Source organism: Strix aluco, chromosome 5, assembly GCF_031877795.1.
Source record: "Strix aluco isolate bStrAlu1 chromosome 5, bStrAlu1.hap1, whole genome shotgun sequence".
NCBI lineage: Eukaryota > Metazoa > Chordata > Aves > Strigiformes > Strigidae > Strix > Strix aluco.
Window position 1 is genome coordinate 52,129,546 of NC_133935.1, and position 25,495 is coordinate 52,155,040.

Below are 25,495 nucleotides of genomic sequence, written 5' to 3' on the forward strand. Positions count from 1 at the left end.
CATCTAGGGAACCCTTGATCCACTGACAAACTTTTTTTTTTTTTTTGTCAACAAGAAACGAGGTTGAAAAACATCATTCCTATTTAATACATTATCATACATTCCTTGCTGGGCTTAAAATAACAGCTATTATATTATTTCTTTTATAAACTTAATTTTCCCATGAGTTGTTGCTTCCATTTCCTCCTGCTCTGCAGCTTTTAATTTCACTAGAGAAAAGGTGAAGTTTCACAGTTTCCTCATGTTCCTTTCAAGCTAGGCATGTTCTGTCCTTGCACTCTTTGTGAAAAATGTCTTGAAGGTCTCGGATAATTTCTTAAGAATTCTTTAGTCTTTGATTACGTGTGTGTGATATAGATAAATGCATATAGAGCTGCTACTGTGAAGAATGAGAGAGACACCTGTGCCATTGGCTTGCAATTACCAATTAAATGGTGTGGAGAGGGTGAGATTAAATTTCTGAGTGGCACAAAAATTAGACTTTGAAAAAAATTTATTTTGGTTCTTAAAGTAAATCAGTCTTTTCAGGAATAAAAAATTGAAAAAGTATTGGAAAAATTAATCACCTGGATTTCCTTTCCTCAAAAAAAAGAATGGAACTTCTTGTGTTATGTCTAAGCAGCCAGTAAATCCCCAAAGACTCATTAGGTTGCCTCAAATTCATGGCGAATGCCCCAAAACAAGGGACAGCTGTAGGTACGCATGAAGCTGGGAACCTATATGCCCTGAGGAACACAGTTTTAAGACTCCAGTCTGGGATTGCTGACTCCTGACTGACTATAGGAGCCCGGGACTCTAGAGGTGTGCACACAAAGCCCAGGTCTCTGAAGATGTGCACACAAAGCTGAGGGCTGCCATGTGTCATGCAGCTCTGGCTGCTTGGTGAACACTGCTGAATGTGCTGCTAGTTCCAAGCTCATGATGTGAAAGTAGCAGAGCTCCTATTTGTGAAAGAAAAACCTTAAAGTCATGAAGTCTTGGAGCTTTGAGGCAATTCTCTTGTTGAGATTGTGGGCTGTAAGTGATTAGGCTTTTGAGTGCCTCACTAGTTAATTGGGCTGGAAATCATTTTTCAACACCCAAGCCACTAAGGGGAGTTCAGTTCACAGGACTAAAGAAAGTCTGAAGTAAAGCAGCCTGAAATGCCTTAGTGTGGACATTGGTCCATAGTACCAGTGATGCTAGTTTAGGTAATAATACAATTCAGACTTGACCCAGCTGGGTTTTACAATTACATTCCTTTGGAATAAGGAATTCCTCAGTAAACTGATAAACACCACCTCTCCAAAGTACCTCTTGCAGAGGATCAGAATTAAACAGTATTTTGTGATAAAAGTTTTAGGGATTATTGCAGGAGTAAATATTTCAGATCCAAGGGCTAGCTGAGTACAGGGACTACAGGGAAATCATTTGATGGTGGCAGGAAGATTTGAGATTGTGATTTTTCCCTTTTAATTTTAGCAATATAAAAATCAGTCAGGTGTGTAATCTAAACCAGTAATCCCATCTCATAGATAGACAACTGCACAAAGTTTTGTGGTTTAACTCATCTCGTTCTTATTTATAGCTTGTCAACTTCCCGTTCAAACTATGTTTGAATGTAGATTTACAGCTTCTGTTGAAATTGATGCAGATATTTATGTAAAAATAAATAACTAATTAAATGGATCGCATAGGAAATAGAAGTGATATTTAACACAAAGGGTTGCCATTTTCACTATGAATGTCTTATTAGACAGCTGCTGTTCTCCAGCTTTTCTAACAAGAGATTTACTACCTCATAGAAAAAGTTAAAGAGTGGAAAGATGTTTGACAGAGGATGGCCACTGAAGTAGTCTCTTTACAACTGGCTGTTGCTGGTAGTCTTCTCTTTCTGTTATGAAGGAATTCCTTTCTATTTTTACTTTAATTTCCCTCTTACTCCTGAGGACACACAACATTTACTAACAATACTTGCAAACAAGTGGGGAAAAGCGTTCTTATGCAGTGGAATTAAGTTCTCTTCTTAATTTTCTAATGTATGTATGGAATTCCATATTAATTGGATGTTAGGTATTTTATTATCATTTAATATGTGCTGGTATGTCTTCAAGAGGATTATTTCCCTGAATGGATGTTTACTCTCTCTACCCTCTCTAACTGTACCGTCCATGGTAATCTACTTCTCTACTTTCTCCCTATCCATGCACTTACTTTGAATTTAATGTGAAAAAGATAAAAGTGCACAAAGTTGCCTGTAGATGTCCTTGTCAATAATTTAGAATATAATGATTAGATTCACAGCTTGAGTTATCAGAGCACTTTGACATACAGGGTATTGGTGAAAAATCCTTGCCCCTCTCCATTGCCTACCACTCTGTGTGTATTTTCTGTTAGAAATATGACAGACCTAAGCTGAAAATGCTGTTGTCAGATTTGTATCCGAGTACACAGCATTTGTAATTTTGACTTAGAAATTGGAACTACTGTTGCTTGCCTGGGCAGCTCTTGAGTGTTTGTGTGAAAAGACTTTAAGACTTTACAAAAAACTTAAAAAAAAAAATCTTTTAAAAGGCTTTGTAAGGTACATGTCTAGTTTTGAGGTTGCATTTAAATATAATCTATTTAATGCAACATATGACTATAAGGTAAGAGTTGAAATTCTACTACTCTAAATTCCTTGTTTGTGAAATACCCATTTGTTGCATTTCCATTTGGTTTGAAGAATATTTATGCAGTTCTTTCTACACTATGTTTTCTGACCATTATTTTCATCATTTGGATGTCATGATAGTTGTCCTGTGAGAGTCATGCTTCCCTTATTTCACTGTCAGAATGCCTTTGTTTTGGAAACATTCATGCAGCATAAGGAGTTATTGGTATCACGCCTTAGATGAGAAACTTTTAAACCTGTAATATGAAATGTAGCTTCTTTTTGTTGCTTCTCCTCCCTCAAGGTACATACAACTCTTGACTTCCATACCAACAGTTAACAATCAGGACAAATTCCTTGATATATGCTCAGAATCATTGCGACTGATGAAGGGATTTATCAAAGACAAGGAGAAACAAATTAATCTCAGATAAACATTTCTTGTTATAACCACAAAATTTAAGTAGATAACTAAAGCTGTATCTGGATTTATAACCTTTGGATGGCTTGTTTTTTTCCATCTCTGTTCCTCAAAGTTTCTGCTTTTATTGTTATTCAAACTTCTTTTTATCCTCTCTTACAAAGTTACACTTTTCTGTTCTGTCTTCTGTATCTGCAGATGTGCAACTTTTTCCTATTGCATTGTTTTGGGAATTCAGACAATAATGTTCTGTGATGAGAAAAAAACATTATTAGTGAAAAGTGATGAGGCAAAATGACAGGCAGTTAGTTTTATGAGCAGAGGAACTTTTTATGTCAGTTTATGAGCAGAAGAATCTTCCTTTCTTGAGGGAGTCTTTGCAAACTGTTCTCAGATGTTGGTAGTGGAGCAATTTTTGTTAAAAAAATAAAATTAAGATGACGTGTGGAATAGCAGTAATTTATTTTATTTTTTATTTTAGAGCAAGATAAAAATGTAATCAATAGTTCTTAACATGTGAAAAAAGAAGTAAAAACCTCAACCCAGACCTAAATTAGGTTTTTTCTACTGCAATATTAATAGTTTGCATTTACACACAACTCTTACTATAAGGTTTTAGTTTGACTTCTTGTCTGAGCTTTTTATCTTTTTTTTCATGAACTTATCCCTTCAATTGTCATATTTATATTTTTGCTGTCATTTTATCTGTTAATCATTTTCATGCTTCTTTCTTTGTACTTTAAATTCTATCTTCCCATCTTCTAGCCTGGTCTTTTTTCTATACATTCCTTTTTGCTTCTTACATTTACTAACCTCCCTATTTTGTCCAAGGTGTTCAACTTATTTTATTTATACAAATGTCCTTTTTTCTTCTGTGCCAGTTTTGCACAAGATGAGAAGCTGCTCCTTTCTTCCACTGATTCCTGAAACAAATTGAATGTATCAGTGCAATCATTTGAAAAAAAATAGGTACTGAAAATAAAGGAGATCTTGACTTTAATCAGAACTGTGACTGAGCCCCTTATTTACAGTGAATACACTTTGGTAAAATGATTTCCTCTACTTCTGCCTTTGGCTTTCCAGTAGCCATGGATAATGACTGTCTATAACCATAAATGGATACTTATAGACTGGAGATCTAAGAATACGGAATAGATTTCTGAATGCATATCTGAAATACAAAGCTTTTCTTCCTCTTTATTCTTAAGAAACAGGAGGACAAACTGTCCTAGTATAGTCAAACTAAACTTCTGATCCTAAATTGCTCACGTCATGTCTTAACTAAAGATTGTGCTGAGGCTCAGGTCACATATTTGAATCAGAATTTCTCAATGTCCATGGATACGTGCAGATTTTTCATCCTGAAAAACACATGCTGGCATTGGCTGCTCCCACCAATCTTATTGCAGGACTGAGACCCCAAATTTGTATCTGTGTCCATACTTAATATTCCACAAGTCATTTCAGAATAAACATTTTGATTCACAGTTATCCTTGCTCTAATGTACTGTGAAACCCAACTTGCTTCCCTATTATACTCTGTCAGATATAGTGCTGCCAGGATTACCTCTACTTCTGTTATACTGACCAATTTCTTCCTGTTTTTTTAATCCCTTCAATAGCTTCCAATTTCCTTTTCAATCTCATGCTTTGCCTTCATCTTCAATATTTCATCTATTTTTTTGCTCATTTACCTATCTCTTACCTATAGCTCTTGTCTAAATGCTTCTTAGGTAAGCAAGATCTGTGTAACCTGGGAATGATTAAATCTTCTCACCCAATTTCAGTTCATGTTTGCATTATAATGCTAGTAGTAATGATACTCAGTTTAAAAACTGTATTGAAATCTAAATATGAAAAAGACTAACACCTACTATTTAATAGATAATTTCAGTTGTAGATTGTTCATCAGAGTGGTAGTTAGAAGATATACTGTTGGACTTGTTCTATTCATGATTGTATACAAAGAGATCTAGATGAGAGCAGAATCCCTTAATCAATGAATTTTACTATTCTTGTTTTTACAAGTTGATTTATTCTTTTTTGTTATGGGCAGCTGTCATAGCAAATGGTCAGTGAACACTTGGACACTGAGAGAGCTGACATTTCCCAAAACGAAGGCTTTGAAGGGCAAAAAGAGAACAATACAAAATCCCCTATTTTTGAGTGAGGAAGTCATTCTTCATTATCTAAGTCTGACAGGAGGCTGGCTGCATAGAGGATCATGCATCCTTGAAGAAATAATCAGGAACTTCATCCAGGTCTTTGTAGATCACAAGTCTTGTGTTACGTTTGTTCCTCTCAAATCACTCGGCATTCGGGGTACTTGTAGTGACACTCTTACAGTACCTGTATTCTCAAAGGACATCTATGTGGATGTTAGCTAGGATTTGCATACTGCTGAACACTGGAGTCTTGGATCACTTCAAGGAATTGGGAAATTCAGTTTACAAATTTCAAGCACCTGATTTCAAAGTTGAGTATGCTTAGATTTACTAGGGAACTGAGCCTTTCATCTGGTCCTCTAAAATCAGCACTTCACAGAATCACAGAATCATCTAGGTTGGAAAAGACCTTGAAGATCATCTAGTCCAACCATTAACCTAACATTGACTGTTCCCAACTACACCGTATCCCTAAGTGCTATGTTGACCCGACTCTTAAACACCTCCAGGGATGGGGACTCCACCACCTCCCTGGGCAGCCCATTCCAACGCCTAACAACCCGTTCTGTAAAGAAATGCTTCTTAATATCCAGTCTAAACCTTCCCTGGCGCAACTTGAGGCCATTCCCTCTTGTCTTATCGCTCATTACTTGGTTAAAGAGACTCATCCCCAGTTCTCTGCAACCTCCTTTCAGGTAGTTGTAGAGGGCGATGAGTTCTCCCCTCAGACTCCTCTTCTTCAGACTAAACAACCCCAGTTCCCTCAGTCGCTCCTTGTACAACCTGTGCTCCAGACCCTTAACCAGCTTTGTTGCCCTTCTCTGGACACGCTCGAGTAATTCAATGTCCTTTTTGTAGTGAGGGGCCCAAAACTGAACACAGTAATTGAGGTGCGGCCTCACCAGTGCCGAGTACAGGGGTAAGATCCCTTCCCTGTCCCTGCTGGCCACGCTATTTCTGATACAGGCCAGGATGCCATTGGCCTTCTTGGCCACCTGGGCACACTGCTGGCTCATGTTCAGCCAGCTGTCAATCAACACGGCCAGGTCCCTCTCTGACTGGCAGCTCTCCAGCCACTCCTCCCCAAGCTCCTGTAGCACTGCTGGGGGTTGTTGTGGCCAAAGTGCAGCACCCAGCATTTGGCCTTATTGAAACTCATGCAGTTGGCCTGAGCCCATCACTCCAGCCTGTCCAGATCTCTCTGCAGAGCCTCCCTACCCTCGAGCAGATCAACACTCCCACCCAACTTGGTGTCATCTGCAAACTTACTGAGGGTGCACTCGATCCCCTCATCTAGATCATCAATAAAGATGTTAAACAGGAGTGACCCCAAAACTGAGCCCTGGGGGACACCACTTGTGACTGGCCACCAACCGGATTTAACTCCATTCACCACAACTCTTTGGGCCCGGCCATCCAACCAGATTTCTACCCAGCAAAGCATGTGCCCATCCAAGCTGCGAGCAGCCAGTTTCACCAGGAGAATGCTGTGGGAAATGGTGTTAAGGTAAAAAAACTAAAGTCAAGGTAGACAACATCCACAGCCTTTCCCTCATCCAATAAGCAGGTCGCCCTGTCGTAGAAGGAGATCAGGTTTGTCAAGCAGGACCTGCCTTTCATAAACCCGTGCTGACTGGGCCTGATCATCTGGTTGTCCCGCATGTGTTGTGTGATGGTACTCAGGATGAGCTGCTCCACCAGCTTCCCGGGCACTGAAGTCAAGGTGACAGGCCTGTAATTTCCCGGATCATCCTTCTGACCCTTCTTATATATGATGTTTTGCTGATTAGGGATACCAATTAAACTCAGACACCAAAGTGAAAAGAGCAGGTGTATTTTACTAGAAACAACTAAATAATATAACAGAATAATACAGAAAACATACAGTAAGAAAAGACAGAATAGTGCACTCAAACAAATAGGAAACTACAGGGTAATGCATCAAATTATTACTACCTGAGAGAGAGAATAGTGATTAAGAAAGTTACATCACCACTTGCAGACGTTACCATCATCCAGATCCGCAGTCGCTGGGGAGCCCCGGTTACAGCGAGGATTTGGAGAGCCTGTCCCGGCAAGTGGGAAATCCTATGCGGTACGTCCACCCATAGGTGAGGCATCCAAAGTCGCTGTGAGCGGGTCAAGCCTTATATACCCAAAAATCAGTAAGCCAGAATAGCTGGCACCTTTGTTTTAAGCGGAAATATCTGGTTTCAATCTCACATTAGACTCCCCCAGAGCCTGGCCAGAGCTCAAGGGAGAAGCTAAGGGAGTTCCTCTTCTTAATTGGATTAGGTGCAAGGTCTCACATCAGGCCACAGTGCCAGACTACGGTCTCCACGAGCCTATTATTTTATCCACACACAAAGAAAGATAAATATACATTCAAGATAGCTACATCTTCCATACATATTTCACTGATGATTACATACTGAGTTAGCAGCTTCGACTCAGGGCCTGTTGCTCAGGCTTCAATGCTTCCACCTTTTACATCAGAATAGGTGATTTGTTATAAATTAGTATAATACCTATTAGCACAATGGTTATCAGTTATAAAATATACAGGATTTATCTATAGGTCAACTCTGGCTTGGGTCGGTTGTCCAAGCCTTAGGACTTCATATGGGTGTCACATTGGCCAATTTCCAATCTGTTGGGACCTCCCTGGTCAGCCAGCACTGCTGGTAAATGATGGAAAGCGGCTTGGCGAGCACCTCAGCCTGCTCCTTCAGCACCCTCGGGTGTATCCCATCTGGTCCCATAGACTTGTGTGTGTCTATGTGATGCAGTAGGTCACTGACTGTCTCCTCCTGGATTGTGGGGGGGTCGTTCTCCCAGTCTCTGTCTTCTGGCTGAGAAGTCTGGATTCCCTCAGTACAGCTAGTCTTGCTATTAAAGACTGAGGCAAAGAAGGCATTAAGCACATCAGCCTTTTCCTCGTCACTTGTTACCATGTTTCCTCCTGCGTCTAACAGGGGATGGAGGCTCTCTCTGGTCTTTCTTTTGCTGCTCACATACTTACAGAAACATTTCTTGTTGTCCTTGATTGCTGAAGCCAGATTTCCGCCCTGCATAGCCTCACAGCATCTTTGTAATCACTGTGAGTCGCTAGCCCCTTCTTCCAAAAGCTGTAAACTCTCCTTTTCTCCCTGAGTTGCAGCCAAAGCTCCCAGTTTAGCCAGGGTGGTCTTCTCTGTCACCGGCTTCTCTTACAGCACCTGGGGACCACCTGCTCCTCAGCCATTAAGACTTCCTTCTTGAAGAGTGCCCAGCCTTTCTGGACCCCTATACCCTTCAGGATCGTCTCCCAAGGGATCCTGTCAAGCAGGTGCCTAAACAAGACAAAGTCAGCCCTTTGGAAGTCCTGGATGTCAGTTCTGCTTCCCTCTCTCCTGGCCTCACTAAGAATAGAGAACTCTATTCTTTCATGATCACTGTACCCTAGTTGGCCTCCAACTGCCACATCGTCCACCAGTCCTTCTCTGTTCACAAAGAGGAGATCCAGCAGGGCACCTTCTCTGGTCGGTTCACTCAGCAGCTGCATCGGAAAGTTATCTGCCACATATTTCAGGAATCTCTGGGACTGGTCCCGCTCTGCTGTGTTGTATTTCCACCAGATGTTTGGGAAGTTAATGTCTCCCACAACAACAAGGGATCATGAGATTTCTTCTAAATGCCTATAGAATATTTCATCCACCTCTCTGTCCTGGGTGTGTGGCCTATAGTAGACTCCTACTACAACATCTGCCCTGTTGGCCTTCCCCCTGATTCTAACGCAAAGACACTCCACCCTGTCTTCACTACACTTGTACTCAAAGCAATCATAACAGTCCCTAACATACAGCGCCACTCCACCGCCTCTCCTTCCTTGTCTATCCCTTCTAAAGAGCTTGTAGTCATCAAATGGCACACTCCAGTCATGGAAGACATCCCACCATGTTTCTGTAGTAGCCACGATGTCATAATTTTCCTGTTTCATCATGGCTTCAAGCTCCTCCTGTTTGTTACCCATGCTGTGTGCATTAGTATACATGCACTTCAGATGGGCTGATATTTTGCCTCCTTCCCCCTTCCAATCTAGTTTAAAGCTCTGTCAATGAGCCCAGCTAACTCCTGTCCCAAGATCCTTTTCCCGCTCTGGGACAGGTGCATCCCATCTAATGCCAAAATGTCTGGCATCCTGTATACCAAGCCATGATTGAAAAATCCAAAGCCCTGATAGTAACACCAGTCTTGGATCCACAAGTTGATCTGTTGAGTTCTCCTTTATTCTTCTTCATCCATCCCCACAACTGAAGGGATGGAGGAGATCACAATTTGTGCCCCTGACCCTTTAATCAGTTTCCCCAAGTACCTGAAATATCTCTTCATTGCTTTAGGCCTTCTCCTGATAATGTCATCACTACCTATCTGAAAAACCAAGAGAGGGTAGTAGTCCTTGGGTCTCACTAGAGCGGGGAGTTTTGCCGTGAGGTCCTTGACCCAGGCCCCAAAGAGGCAGCAGACTTCCCTATGAAGCCGGTCTGGTCTGCATATTGGGCCTTTGACACCCCTCAGAATGGAGTCACCCACTACAATGACCCTTCTGGGGTTCTTTTTAGAACTGGTTTTAATACCTGGTCTAGAGTGACCCGACATCGGTGGACCTTGGTCTTTCTTCTTGTTTGTCTCATTTTTTTCCTCCTTCTCTTCTTCATTCAAAAGTTACAGGGCCCTGAATCTATTGTGAAGGGACACCATGGAGGGTGAGGGAGGTTGGCAGAGGATTTTCCTGCCTCCATGAGCAGGGACCTGTTTCCAGCCTCCCCCGTCTCTTAGGTCCCCTCCTTCTGCCTAGTAGCAAGAGGATGAGGGATTGCCTGCCTCATTTGGAGCCTCCATTTGCTCCTGTTGCTTTAGGGGTGCCAGGGTGTTACTCCACCAATCAATTTCCCTTTCACACTCCCTAATACTTCTTAATCTTTCAACCTCTTCTTTGAGTTCCTCCACCAAGCTGAGCAGGTCATCCAGCTGATCGCAGCTCACACAGGTGTTGTCACTGCTGCCCTCCGACAGGATTGACAGGCTCAGGCACTCTCTGCAGCCCGAGACCTGGACCGCTGCATGTTTGCATGGCAGCCCATCTGGGTCACCACGTTCTTTCTGGTGGTGGTTTTGACGCGAGTGGAGACCATGGTTCAGTCTACTCGTGGAGTACGATAAGACGAAACTAGCTCAGATAAGTTCTAGACCCAGATGGACTTTACCAAGACAAGTTATTGTTTATCCTCCTTTGGATGATGCAAAGTTTTATTTATGGTATTTAATTTATTTTCTGATCTCGGAAGAACACGCATATTTTTGTAAAATATGATTAGTGGACCACAAAGTGGAAAAAATGAAAAGTACATTCCTTTCCTCCTAAAAACCAGTGCTATTTTGTGAAGAGTTTTAAATGTAAAAACACATCACCCACTTTAATTCTCATGTGAGGCATCTGCCGTACTCTGCTTGACAGTTTCTTTAGGCTGCAAAGTTTATGGTATTTTAAGATACTACCTATTCAGGTACAGCTCTGATGCTAAGGACACCATACAACGACTACGTTAAAGAAAAAAAAAAAAAAAAGAGGGGAAGGATCAGGAGGAGGAAGAAAACCTGGAGTGAACTAACTGTATGACTCAGAGAAAATGAGGACTATTTTTGTAAAATGAGAAAAATGTTTCATAGCTGTAACCTCTGTAATTTCTTACCTAAATTTAAAAAAATATTTTATGTTAATTTTTCCAGTATGCAATTCATGTTAAATACTTAAAAGTTTTTTATGGATAATCAAACTGTGCTGTTTCCAATTTCCTCTGCGTATCATATGTTTCATAAATATGTTTTTCACCACACTCATATGTCTCTGACAGGTATTCACCTTCAGTAACTTTTTGTTGATGTCTACACTGAAATGCTTTCACAAATGCAATACCATATGGGCCGTAAGTCTCCAGGGAGGTGACACATCCCAAGTCAATATTATGTATGTAAAACATTTACACAATTGACCAAAATGATTCCTTTGGTCCCCTTATGGCATCTTAAAAAGCCTTTACTGCATATCTACACAGCTGGCCAAAGCACCAGGGTTGTTAACTGAGTCAATAATTAGTATTTTAAAAAATCATTAAGTAAAAGCTATCTGAGCTTTCAAGGCAATTAGATTTTTATCACTTGTATGCAGGCTCTGCAGGAGATTTCAAGCAGCACAATGTCTCATAATAGTTAGCAGTACTGATTTTGATTTATTACCATAGAAAAATATGTGTGCTTTGAGTAAGAACTACCCCAATCCTTGAACAAACCCAATGCTGTTTTCATAATGATTCACGCAACTACTGAACTGAGTGTTATAAAAGGATCCTTCACTGACTTTGCTGAAGAGTAAGCTGACCCATACACGTGAAGTGTATGACATTTAATACAAATGGACATTTGGAGTGGGAGGAAAGGTAATATCTAATCCCCCCTCCTTGTAAAAGCTGAGAAAAATCAAAAGAAGAGAGATCCAAAAGTGAGATGAATGCATTTCCTTATCTTACTGTATTAGAGCTGAAGAGATCCTCAATCAGTTCATGAAATTGAACTGATGGGGTTTTTATGGATAGAAACTGCTAGTACTAATCAAAGTTGTATCTGTAGTTATTTTATCCCATTTTACAGGCCTAAAACAGAAGCACCTGTTATTTTATTAAAAAAGATAGATGTTCTTAAAGGTAAACTGTCTTGTCCCTTCTGTAATTGATTAATTTAGTAGATTAATTTATTGAGTTACAAACATTCCTGTTTTGTTATAGATTATATAATTATTCTGCAAGGTCACCCCTGACCTAAATATTTAGTTTATAGAGGTTAGTATCTATACGAGGTTCAGTGATAGAACTCCTAAAAACCTTGAACTGATTTACAGAATTTATAGAATTTACAATATATTTGTGAACTACATTGTGGAATTCATAATCATCCTTACCCAAAGACATAATTCTCTTACAGTTTTTCAAGTTTTCAGTACTTTGAACCATGTAATTAGAGTTGCACAGCTTAAAATCATGGCTCTTGATAGACACTTTATATATTTTTTTTCTTGGCCAAACCTTCTTGTTTTATTAAGGTCTTATAAACTCTACAAATTATTAAAGAAAACTCATTTTTAAACATGTTGTAGTTTGAGCTCAGAGGGAAACTGAGCACCATGCAGTCGCTCACTTCGCACTTCCCTCCAGCGCTGGGAAGGAGGAAAGTAGAAAAACCCAGGAAATTGAGATAAGGACAAGGAGGGATGATCTCATCCTTTAAGGCACAGGCAAAAACCAGATTCATTAGGGGAAGAAAAAAGGAACATAAATTCAATACAGACACTAACGCCACCACCAATTAACAGAAAGAGTGGGATCGTGAGAAGCATAATCACATCTTGAAAACACCTTCCCCCATCCCTTCCTTCTTCCTGGCTCAACTTTGCTCCCGATATCTCTATCTCCTGTCCCCTAGCATCGCAGGGGGAAGGGAATGGGGGGTACAGCCAGTCCTGCCACTTCTTTCTCCCCAGGGAGGGTGGGAAATTCTGACGTTCCTCCCCTGTTCCAGCGAGGTCCCCCTCTCACAGGAGACAGTCCTCCACAAGCCAGCTCTGACATGAGTCCCTCCCATGGGTGTGTGGGTCATCTCCACATGTTGCAGTCCTCCCAGCACCAAGCTACAACAGCGGGGCCTTCTTCCCACAGGGTCCCGGCCTCCTTCAGGTGCAGTCACCTGGGTCAGTGCGGGGCCTCCCACAGGCTGCAAATCGTTATCGGCTCCACCGGTGACCTCCATGGGTGGCAGCGGGGGCAGCCCTGCTGTCTCACCCCGGGATACAGGGGAGTCTCTGCTCTGGTGCACCTCCTCCCCTCCTCCTCCTTTCTTCCACTGACCTCGGTGTTTGCACAGATATTCTCCTCACAACTCCAACCACTCCTCCCAGATTCCCCTTCTTAAATACGTTATCGCAGAGGTGCAGCCACCATCACTAATTGGCTCGGCCTTGGTGCAAAGGCGGGTCTGACTTGGAGCTGGGGGAGCTTCAAGAAGCTTCTCACAGGGGCCACCGCTGTAGCCCCCTCCCCTGCTACCAAAAATCCCCGTCACTCACTCAGACCAGGACAAAACACTATTCTTGAGACGTGTTGTTTCACTCGGGTCCAACTTTCTAATTCTGTTATTTCATCTAGGGACAGTATTAAGCATATTTAAGTTAGAAAGATTGTTTACTTTAGAAAAAGACATGAACAGTGGAAATATTTTATTTTCTTTTTGCAGCTATTTGTCTTAGGAAATTGATAGGTGCTAGAGACACGGTCATGTACCCTATAGTCTTTACAAGAGCACTCATGGAATATGTAGGATAATGTTCACAGACTTTCATGAAGATCACAAATGTCAACAATGTTCACCTTCAATAAATCCAGCATTGGCAAAAATGTGGTGATATTATTGTCCTTGTTGGAGAATGATAGATAAACCAGGCTATTACACTTGGCATTTTATTTTTAAAAAATTTGGAAAGAAACTGGATTTTTCTGTGACAAAATTTTGAAGTATAAGGTTTTGAAAAGAAGAAGGTTTGACCATTTCGTCACACATAAAATTTCAGTTTTGGTCAATAAGTCACAAATGGAAGTTCCCAAGGAAAAGGAGATACTATTGTTTTTTCTTCAGAAATAATGACTAAATATGTATGGAGATATCAAAACAGACATAATGGAAACTGTGTGAAATCATACAGGTTTACTTTTGTAGTTCTATAATGCAGGATGAGGTATTTTTATCTGACAGTTCTCAAATTGTATATGTAGTTTAGTAAAGAAATTCTTAAATTCTAATAGCACATACAGATTTAACTCATTTACTTGTAAACAAGGGAACATAATCCTGGGTTTGTAACTCAGTCCCACAATGGAAAGGAGATCCTTACTATCCCTCAGAGTCTCTAATATTACCATAGGGTGGGGGATGCTCTATGCAACTGTTTTGTTAGTTTGTATAATGGGATACCTCATGTTAATATAGTTAGGCATAAACACAATTATCTACAGTACTGAGGGCTCAGTTTAATTTATTATGGCTAAGCAGTGGACATCTCTAGGTATGGACAAGAAACATTTTTATAAACATTTTAGACAGAAAATACGAAGATATGATGGGAGAAATCAGTTTAGAGTCAACCAAAAGAATACAAGTAAACCCTAATATCTAAAAAAGTTGTTTGTATATTAGCTACTGTTCTTTTTTTTTTTTTTTTTCCCCATTGCTCTTCATCTGAATGTTTCATTTAACCATTTTTGTTTGTCCTATGTTTTTTAAATATAAACCCCTTTCTCTCCTTTCACCTTAGGCAATTTGTAGCTTGTCATTATGAAGTAGCATTTTTTATTTAAAACTTATATTTTGAAAATGGACAGTCAAAGAAGATTCAGAGATCTCTAAAACTGTTATTTTGCTTAAGAAATATCAACAGAAACAATCTTTTAAACTTTTCCATTCCTCTTATCCTGTCACTTCATTACAATCAAAACCGAAATAAATAAATAATCCAAATAATTAAATAGCTTTGATTTTCCTGAAAATATATTTTCTATCAAACCAATATTTTTCTTCTTTCCCCTCCCTAATTGTGTCTGTACTATTTTCACATAATTACCTCTTCCTGAAAAGAACTCTTTGCCTTTCTGAACATTATTCCTAGAAATACTTGATACTGGAGCATCTCTGCTATAAGGAAAGGCTGAGAGCTGGAACTGTTCAGTCCAGAGAAGAGGAGGCTCAAGGGGATGTCTTCAATGTGTACAAATATCTGAAAAGAAGGTGCAAAGCCAGGCTCTTTTAAGCGGTCCCCAGTGACAGGGCCAGAGGCAATGGGCACAAACTGAAACACAGGTTCTGTCTGAATATAAAGAAAAAATTTTCACTGTGAGGGTGACTGAGTGCTGATACAGATTGCTGAGAGAGTCTGTGGAATCTCCATCCTTGGAGATATTAAAAATCTGTCTGGATGTGGTCCTGGTCAACCTGCTTCTGGTGACCCTGCTTGAGCAGGGGTGTTGGTCAAGATGACCTGCAGAGGTCCTTTCCAACCTCAACCATCCTGTGATTCTGTAAAAAGGGATAAATTTATGTAACTGTAACTGATTTTCCTCTTAATGCTACCTGTTGGGCCCTCTTTCTTTTTGAATATATCACCTAATTTGAGTGAATGAAAAGAGCTACTAACCCAATTAACAATAGGATTTAAAGGTACTGAAGATTCAGAACTTTTCTCCTTTCATTATAATGAATTTTGTAAGGGGATGAGCATGCTGAAATACATATCCCAAGCATGGGTTCCAACTCAAAATTTTGACATTTCTAGAAAATACACTCACAGAGTATTATTTAAAAGGTGCCATCAAAAGTTGAAAAGGTAGGGGGCTTTAGTTCTTATAAGTAATAGTCAGTTCAAAGTCTTATCAGCATTTCAAAATCTTTGTGTCTGTATGCCTATATGTACACTGATATTGACAATAATTTCATTTAAAAACAAATAAAAACTTAAATTGCCCCAGAGCTAATCGAAAATAAAGAAAAACTATGTGTTGGTTTTGCATGTTCAAACTATCCATGCAGAAATGATAGTTCTTGCTTTTTACTATAGCTGATGCTATGATAGCTGAAACATTTGTATGATTAGGACTGCATGCAGAGATAAATGAATCATATAGAGGAATATGTGTTGAGGATGAATCACCTGTTTACTTAAAAAATACAAAATGTGAGCAGAGCTCACACACATCTGAACACAAGAAAAATTTCAAGAATTGAAATATGAGGCGCTGTCTGATTTGTTGAAGAAAATAAACAAGCAATTCCATAAACTGACCTATTTACGAAGAGGCAATTTCTCAGGCAAAAGCTGTGTTACTAGTCATGGGATTTTTGCATGATTAAAGACTACTGGTCAAAGGTAAATCCAAGAAACATCTCCTTCATTCATACTGTGATTTAGAAGGCTATAAATAAATTATTATCCTGTGTAGATTTGATCTTTGCAACATTGTCTAATTATTTCAGCAAAATCTGTTTTCTCAAGGTGGCACAATTATACCGAATATCAAAAGTCAAATAAAGTATTGAAACATTTTAAAACCAGAAAAAGTCCTGTTCAGAATCATGCATGTTGAAGACACCTTGTTGTGCTGAGAGGCTGTGTTGAGTTTCTCCATGGAACAAGTGTATGGTTTATAAATAAGAATTTACCACTTATCTCTTTCTTTCTTTTATATTGATTGTTAATATCACTGAGGTTTCATACATTTCTGCCAGTTTATTTCTTGGAAGAACTGAAAAGATCTTCCAAGTAACAAATACTAAAAAATCAACCAAAATAAGATCATGCTGTCATGAAGAATATCTTCTAGAAGCCCATTTGTATATACCACTTCTTAATATATCTTCACTTTTTTGGTGGCTTCAAAATCCTACTTTGGAGCACAATTACCACCTCAGCTCTTCTTCCTTTATATCCTCAAAGTTGCAACTGATTTGTATCATTTCCTTATGGAGCATACTAATAGAGCTGAAAGGCAAGTTTTTAAGATTTTTTTCTCAATTAAATCACACCATAGTTCAAGATAAGACTGAGAACTCTAATAGTTTGTATGCAAATTTGGTTTAACTCATCTTACCTGCTTGCTATTACTCTGCCTGAACTCAGAGATCTATGTTAAAAATGGGTATTTGAGGAGGGGACAGTAGGAAACAAAACAGAGACAAAGATTCAGTACTTCCAGTGTGAATATTAGGTCCTTAGAAAAATCTGTGAGTGAATTAACCATGAAAAAAACCCACCCTTTTAAATCTGTAGCTTATTTTTTTTTACCCTGTGTCCAGAGAATAAACTGAGGCCTCTTCTGTTCGACAGCCCCCCCAAAAAACCCAGCACACCAAACCCAATGTGACTAAAGTTTCTGCTGCAGATGAAGAGGCGGAAGGGCGGGCAGCAGCTTCTCAGGGAGACACACTGAGAGAAGTAGAAGCTGTGACAAGTGCAACACTAAGCCAGAAGAGTCTGAATCCTTGCCTGTAATAATTAGCTTTGAAAGAGTCATAATGAGAAGTGAGCAAGGCCCAGAATGTGGGTTTGGGGTTTAACCCTTTATTTGTGCATGCTTTTTGCTGTTGTATAAACAGTGTCCTCTGATTTGAGTTCCTTGGTGTGCTGAATACCAAATCACAGAGGCTCAGGAGTTCTGCAGCTCTCACACTCTGCCCAGTTGTGCCCTGCTCTCAGTGGTGGCTCTGATGCCTTTCAGGCAGTAGGGATCTCAACAGCTAGTAGACTTTGACCACATTTGTGTGTGCAGATATGTAACACAACAGCTGATTAAGAAAGCAATATTGCGGGAACAAGAAGAGTCTTTGAAAGATACGACAATATTCAAGACTATCTTGTGTAATCAAGATAATACTTACAAGACGAGAATACTTACTTGGAAAATGCTGGAAAACAAAAAGTTAATTCTTTTGACAGAAACCTTGCAACTTTCTCCTATATGCCTTTATCGTGCTGAACACAAGTCGCCACATACTTGTCTCTGTAAACTTAGGGAAAGTCAGCAAAATCCCTTCTGAGGGCTGCTACACAGGTGCAGAAATGGATGAGCATTCTTATATTTTAAGCAACTCTGCCTCAAGCCCTAAGGAAAATGGCTCTATGTTGTAACTTTAATAACTTCTAAAAGGCTGGTATGAGCCTTGCAGTTCCCACTTGTTGCACACTGGACATAAATCTCCTTTGAGCTATGTTGCTGCAGTGAGTGACTCTTAAGACAGTATGCAAAGGAAAGATTTTAATGAGAGTTCTTAGGTTCTGGTGGGGCTGGGCCTACTCTTCCCCCAAGACAAAAGCAGCATGGGCTAAAGTAGGAGCAGTAATCTCTTCCTGGGTGGCAGGATGAACGTCTAGGTATGTAAGGGTAGTGACTGTTCTAGTGGGGACATCTGTTGCAGATGGAGTCATGCACTTGACTCATAAGAGAGAAGGAACAATATACTTTATTGATATAACAAAGTTCAATGGTAAATGCGACAGGGATTTAACAAGATTTGATGGCAAGTTGTGCTTGATTATTTACTGCATAGAGGACAGGGTCAGACAAAACTATCAGGGAGACCCTCCTTTTGAGTCATGACATTCAGTAAGGACCCCTTCGCTTTCTAAACTCCTCAAAAGGGAGTTTAGGTGTGGCTGGATCTAATCCTAGTCCCAGACTTGGTCAATGGTTTATGTCTAAAGGATTGTGTTTGCATAATCAATCCTTTACATCACTTAGCTAAGATTTCAAAGTTTATCATGCTATTAATCACTTACTAAGAATCTTTTGCAGCAAGGAATCACTCAACCTCGAGGAGTAACTTTGAGAGGCGTCCCTACTCAAGGGGAGATCCTGTTGTGCAGCCTGCTGCCATGCGGGAGAGCTCCGCAGGCCCTGGGCTGTCCACTATTTATAAAGATAATTGACTTATAGTTGTACTTGCATGCCAATGAGACATCTGATTCACCATTTCAGACAGCCTTTGGCTACCACGTTGTGATCCATCCCTCAAAGTCCATAGTAAACTGGATGCAGCCATCAGAACCCCAACTGATAGTTATGGCTTAAGCATGGGGTGGTGGGGAGCACACCACCACAGCATACCGTTACACAACTACAGAGGGCTGGTGGTTTAAGCTAGGAAAGACTGAATTTGTAATGTTTTGGTTACTGATCTAGTACCAAAATGATAGCTCTCCTTAAGAGGACAGGTAATCATACTGGCCTAATCCTGGACACTTATGTAAAAAAATTGTTGGCACTATTGGAAGATTTATTTCATCAAGTACTGAAATCTACAGGCTTAGATATAATGGAAAGAAGACTGCATTTGTCAAATTATTCTTTTTGACTTCTAAACCTATTCAGGGAACACAAAACCAATTCTGATATAGACTTTTGACAGGTCAGGACTTCTTGAAAAACCTCAATGTTTTGAGGTTCAAGAAACATCTCTAAAAGTAAAATAACTCCTTTAATTTTAAACTCTGACAAATTAAGAGAAATACTTACTACCTACAGATTTCAGACACATGAAGAAATTCTATTCTTCCGTATACAAGAGCACAATAATATTTGAAAATTGTCTATCATAAAGGAAAGGTTCCAGTTTTCCTATTGAAAACATTATTTTAGAAAAAATTGAGAAATAAATCTATGTGACAATCCATTTTTCCATTTTCTTTTTTAGGAGTTTGGAGATAAAATGAGAATTTAAAAAAAAAAAAAAATCAGCAAAGGTTGAGTTTCTATTTCCTAAAAGAAATGAAAGTAATCAGTAAAGTTTTCTTAGCCAAGCTAACAATTATATAGAACATGTAAAACATGAGGGTGAAGGAAAATATACAGATGACAGGCCAGAGTTAAAGATGGAGGGAAGGTAAAGCCACAGGATAAAATGACTACTTTTCTTCTGTTTTCAGTACAGTTGCTGACTTTGAGCATGGGAGTGAAAACAGAGATAATCAGAATAGAAAACAGAAAAAAGCAAGTACCACATCTGAAAAGCAAAGCTCTGAGAGTTTGACACAAGAAGAACTGAGGATCTGGCTCACAGAGTGAATCAAATTGTAGGTCAGTCAGAATTTTTAACAAATCTGTGAACTTGAGGACAGCTTTTGTTAAAGAAGAATCTCTAATAAGACTGCATCTGCTGGAGAAGGAAGCAGTGACAGCCAGCTAGAGACTCAATAGAGAGACTTCATAAGAGAGTGTGCATCTTTTAAGAACACTTTTTGAGGAAAGTAAATTGAAGACATGTAAGTGAAAAGAAAGTATAGTAAAACTGAGCATAGTTCATCAAAGACAGCTCATATCTGAATAATAGCATATCCTTCTTTGATTAAAATAAATAGTTTCCCAGATAAAAGGAGATAGTAAATCTTAATTTATCTGCTTGTCACTAAAATGTTTGATCTGTGTCTTCACTGGAAAATATTAGTCAAATTAGAATAGGAACTCAGCATAATATTATGTGGTGGAGAAGAAAATGCAGCACATGCTGTGATGAAATGTAAAATCTCAGGCTGGAGAGAAGTTACCAGTGGACTACTTTAAGCATTGGTCTTGGGATAAATCTTGATCAATATTTTCAGAATAGTATTAAAATTAAAAGTGTTATTAAATTGCCTAATTTTAAAACATTTAGCTCATTGATAGAAATGAAATTCTAATTAGAAATAAAAAGAATAATACTAACAAAAGATAAAAAAAATTATTACCAAGGACCTCATGCTTACATGGGAGTTTAAGTATGCACTGCAGGAGTCAAGTGAAAGGTAATGTCTAAACATAAAACTCTAACCTTGCAAATGGGTGTAATCTTGGTACCTAACACCAGAAGTGCTATAACTACCTCATTATCTTGCTTTGGGATCTTAGCACTTCCTAAAGCACCTTCATTTTGATTGTGCTGAGCAGCTTTGTGCCCACTTTGTGAAAGAAGCGCCATTAAGTATATATGCAGTAGTTCCTTTACTGAAATACTTTCACCTCATACATGCTAATGTCCACCAAGAGAAGTAATTTACATAAATAGTAAAATGGCTTATTTATTTAATTATAAAGTACAGAAGCCATACAGGGAGCAGGGCCTGGATTCATTCCCTGGGGGAACACCATATTGTATGTTGTCATGTTCTTACTTTTTCTTATGCACCTATTTTTCCTCTCTGACTCGGAGAACTCGAAGAACTCAGAGAACACTGCTGCACAGCTCTACAGAACTGTTGGAGACTGAGTTAAGTCCTGTTATGGCCTTGGTGGCAGTGACATTATCCTGGGAGAGGAGCAATGGGCATCAGAGTTTTCTCAGCAGGAGCAGGACAATGTGCCTGGGCCCCTCCTTTCCTGGCTGAGTGTTGCTCTGGGAATGGTGAGCACTAACATAAATAACCTTCTCACAAAGCTGTGCTGCTGAAAAGAAAGACTGAATGCTACTTAGCTCTTTAGAAAAACATTATAAGCACCACTGCTAGGAAGAGGTTCCAAGTCAGTGGTTTGCAGCTGGATGCCAACACCTCCCAGAAACCCTGCATGAGAGCTGTCAGATTTAAAAAGAACATCCCTGTTCTTAGCAGTTCTTACTCATGTCTTGGTCTTTGGATCTCACTTTGGATCTCATTTTGATCTTTTTATCACTTCCTTGTGTTAACCAAGGAGTCTAACCTTTTAACTAGGAGTTTTGGCTCATTGCAGGGTGTTTTCAGATGCTTCAGGCTTTTGTTGAATCTAGTCCTCATAGAGGATTAACTGTAAGATGAACAGGAGTTGAAAATGGCAAGGAAAAAGATCTGGATATTATTGACTGGTAAATATGTTATTGAGCCACTAACTTAATATAAAAATATAAATGCAATGCTAAGTATGATATATTGCATGGTATTTCCAGTAGAGAGAGTAGTATAGGAACATTAAGGCATTTATACATTGCACTGATAATATTGCATTCAATGCTGACTACAATTTTCATGTTTCAAAAGTTGGAGCTTTGTTATTAAGTGAAAATCTCTGTGCATGCTTGTCTCTCATCCCAGGGACAGGACAGAGGAGCTATTTTCTACAACTCCCTAAAGTATGTTTCAAATCAATGGTCAGAAGTATTTATCTGTCTCTCTCACTTGGGCAGTCCAGCAATGTGCTTATTCTTATTAAAGTAGTTTCAATGTTCATCATAAGCTTGAAAATTATCCAGGAAGTATGTATGTATCTGACGTTAAAAAAAAAAGCAAAGAGGAAAAATAAAGTTCAACAGCACTTACCATGATGAAATTTAAACTAAAACAAGCTTTTTATCTTTTTAGTCTTCAGAGTAAAAGATCATTTTTCTTATATGAAGTTCAGTTTTTGAGTACTTTTTAAAAAAAGAAACATTATAGACACATTAGTGCAACTGATAGACTGAAACTAACTGAGAATTACTAAATTAGAGAAAAGTGGATGGAATTTGCTTAATTAATCTACAAAGTTTTAATTAATTTCTCTAGTGGCCCAATTAAGGTTCAGGAGATATATCAGAATATATCCTTAAAATAAAACCACAAATTACTTTAAATTGCACATCAGTTGATTCCACCAACTAATTAGTTTCATTCCTGGTTTAACAAGCTAAATTAGAAACATCAAATATGTGGGGGAAGAAAGAATAATCAAAATATTGTGAAAGCAGATTTGACTAGAAGAAAACATGCATAAGTTGCTCCAGCTGGATGGAGGCACATTGAAAACTATTAGAAGATTATTTTAGGAAGGTACTTAAAAGAAAATAATAGTAAAGTCCACTAAATTTGGAATTGAATCAGCATGATACCTATTCCCATGCTGAGTAGATGTTAATACTTGGTAGCTACCAGACATTTTAAAACTTAGATTTCTCAAAGAATGAGACTCTGTTCTTACAACGTTTCTGAACTCTGGCCTTGTGACCAAACTCTTTTTAGTTTGCTACTGCAAACTGAAATAACTCCAGTGGATTTAGTTTGGGTGTTCTCTTGGGAAGGTGAATGTTTCTAACCCCAGGTCTCATGTAGCCTGATATGATTGCTTCTTAAAAGTCTTTGATCTCTCCCAGCTCTTTCTTGTTGGATGTTACAATTGTAGGTTTTGGTCATTAAATTTGTTGTGAATTTATTGTGCAAGGTTGGAAAAATGTCCTTTGGTATGCAGTCTGTTGAAGCTCAGAGACTAGAGGTTCAGCAAAACCTTCTGCATTAAATGTTTATTTCAATATGGGCTTCAGTTATGGGGAACTGGACCCATGGTCCCTACAGCCTATGCAGTTCCTATGCAAAATCTACTGCATAAATGGTATAGCCAGGCTAGCATGCTTACAGTGAAATACCTAAACTAAGGTAAAAGAAAAAAAAAATGGTTTGGAACTAGATGCAAAATGTTTCCAAGTCTTCTGGGTACTCAAAACTATTGAAAATCGTATTGCTATTATGTGCCTTACTTGGATCTGGAAGATTGAATTAAAGTTGTAGATTTTATAATCAGCTTGTAGACTGGATTTCTTCAGGCTAGTAAAGGGGTAATAAATAGTAAAGTTTCAGGAACTACAGGTCAAAGAAAGCAGGGATAAAGACAGAAGTAGAAAGAGGACCTATTCTGACATTACTAATTTTACACTATATTTTCATATTCTGGAAGTTTTGTTAATGTTAGATCTGATGAATTCTGTCTCACATGGACTGAGAAGTGCAATTTCATTTGAAATTAAATATCTGATGAGGTCAGGGAGATTTCAAAAAAATTTGTAACAAAATAAAACAATTTTCTGCTTTCTCCTTCAGAAAATATCAGGATGTTCGCTAACATTTAAATAATTTGCATAGGATTGATCACATGTAAATTTAGCTACCTAATATTCATTTATCTATCTTGCTAGTTCCCTAAGGTCCCTTAATAGACAGTGAAGATACAAATGTAAAACATGAATAATCTCACTTCTTTGAGATAGTTTTTTAGAGCGACATAAATGGTTCCCTGCAAAAGTTGATTGCTTTTCAATTCATGTGAAGGGAGCCTGTGTAACTGGGTCTGATCATTTTTGTCATTTTTCTTTCAGTAGAAATATAAAAATTGCTGGGTTTAGTTCTGATAAACTCAGTCCTGGCCAACGGTGAAAAAATTTGTGTTTCTTTTAAGAAAAAATGATCCCCACACACTAAAACTTCATAGTGGTATTAGTTTTAAGGAAATATAATCAGGCAAATAAAACATGAGGAAGTAAGAGCTTTGTTTGTTACTGATGTGGAAAGTAAAAGGTGTTGGTCCCTGGGGGCACCCACAGGCCAGGCTGGCCCTGACCAGACCCTGCGGACCACCAGCCCTCCCACTGCCCATGACTTTGGGGCTCTCGGCTCACGCCTAGCCCCCAGATCTGCCCCATCCCTGTTTTGCTGCAAGTTGAAACTGGCCTGTGGATAAATGCTGGCATCTGGGACAGTCAGGAATTGAAAAAAGAAGACATGAAAGTAGACATGCAGAAGCAAACCAGAAATGTTGTTGAAAGTTGGATCATGAAATTTGAAAGCCTGTGCAGTGGCCAAGGGCCAAGCTAAGAGACTGAAAGGAGCAGAGCAGGCTCAGCACTTGGCAAAAAGATCAGCAGTGTGCTCATTAACTGTTTATTAACTCTTTCAGAGCTGCAGCAAATCCTTTGCAGAAGAACTTGTGAAAGTTAGCTTTTAAAAGTTAGCAGCTATGAGTTTTGGTGTGCCTCGTGATAGACTAACAGCTGCTGGTCCCAAGTCAGCCACTACAGGGTGTGCATGTATTCTCTGAGCACAGCTATAGGGTTGGAAGCTTCTGACTGATGAGCAGAAGGCAGTATAACTCTACCACAGACCACCCGGCAAAAAATGCCAGAGTTTTCCAGTGAACAGTTAGCAAAAATCCATGCCACCAACTTGACTGTGGTAAAGACTTCTCAGTATGTTAGTATCTGTCTGGAAAAGATCACAGTGACAATATTATTTGTCCAGGCAGCAGATGTACAATCTTACACCTGCTACCTTTTAGTTGTTTATCTATTAGAAAACTAGGATGAAATTATAAGTATCTGTTTTGTCTAGTGTAGAAAGGAAGAATAAGGGCAGTATAAAAAATTATTTTGGACAGTCACTCAGATACTCAGATCTTTTTGTAAGCTGAACTAACAGAACCAGAAAGCCATTAGTTTTTGAAATAAATTATGATATATTAAGATATTTTGAAATAGTTAAGATACAAATACATTACATGAAAATGATAGGATGCATAGTAAGAGACTCAAAGTGTGAAACAATCTTTCAGCTGAGATCTTTTAAATCTGAAAAGATAGTCCTGCATTTAGATTTGGACTCATGTAACCACCTTCACTGCAGGGTTAATTTGTGTTGCACTGGACTGTCAGTCATATCAGCTAGCAGAAACGTGTGATTTTTTTTCCTAGAGCTTTAAATCCAAATAGTATAAGTCTAGTTTTATTTTTTATATATTCAGAATTTCATAATCCCTTATACTAAACTAATATTTAAATAGAATGTGTCCATAGTGAACAGGTAATAAATTGTTTATTGTAAAATTGTTTATTGTATAGCATGTGGGAACAATTTCATAGATTTTAATTGCATTTATTACATAACAATATCATTAGATTAATGGG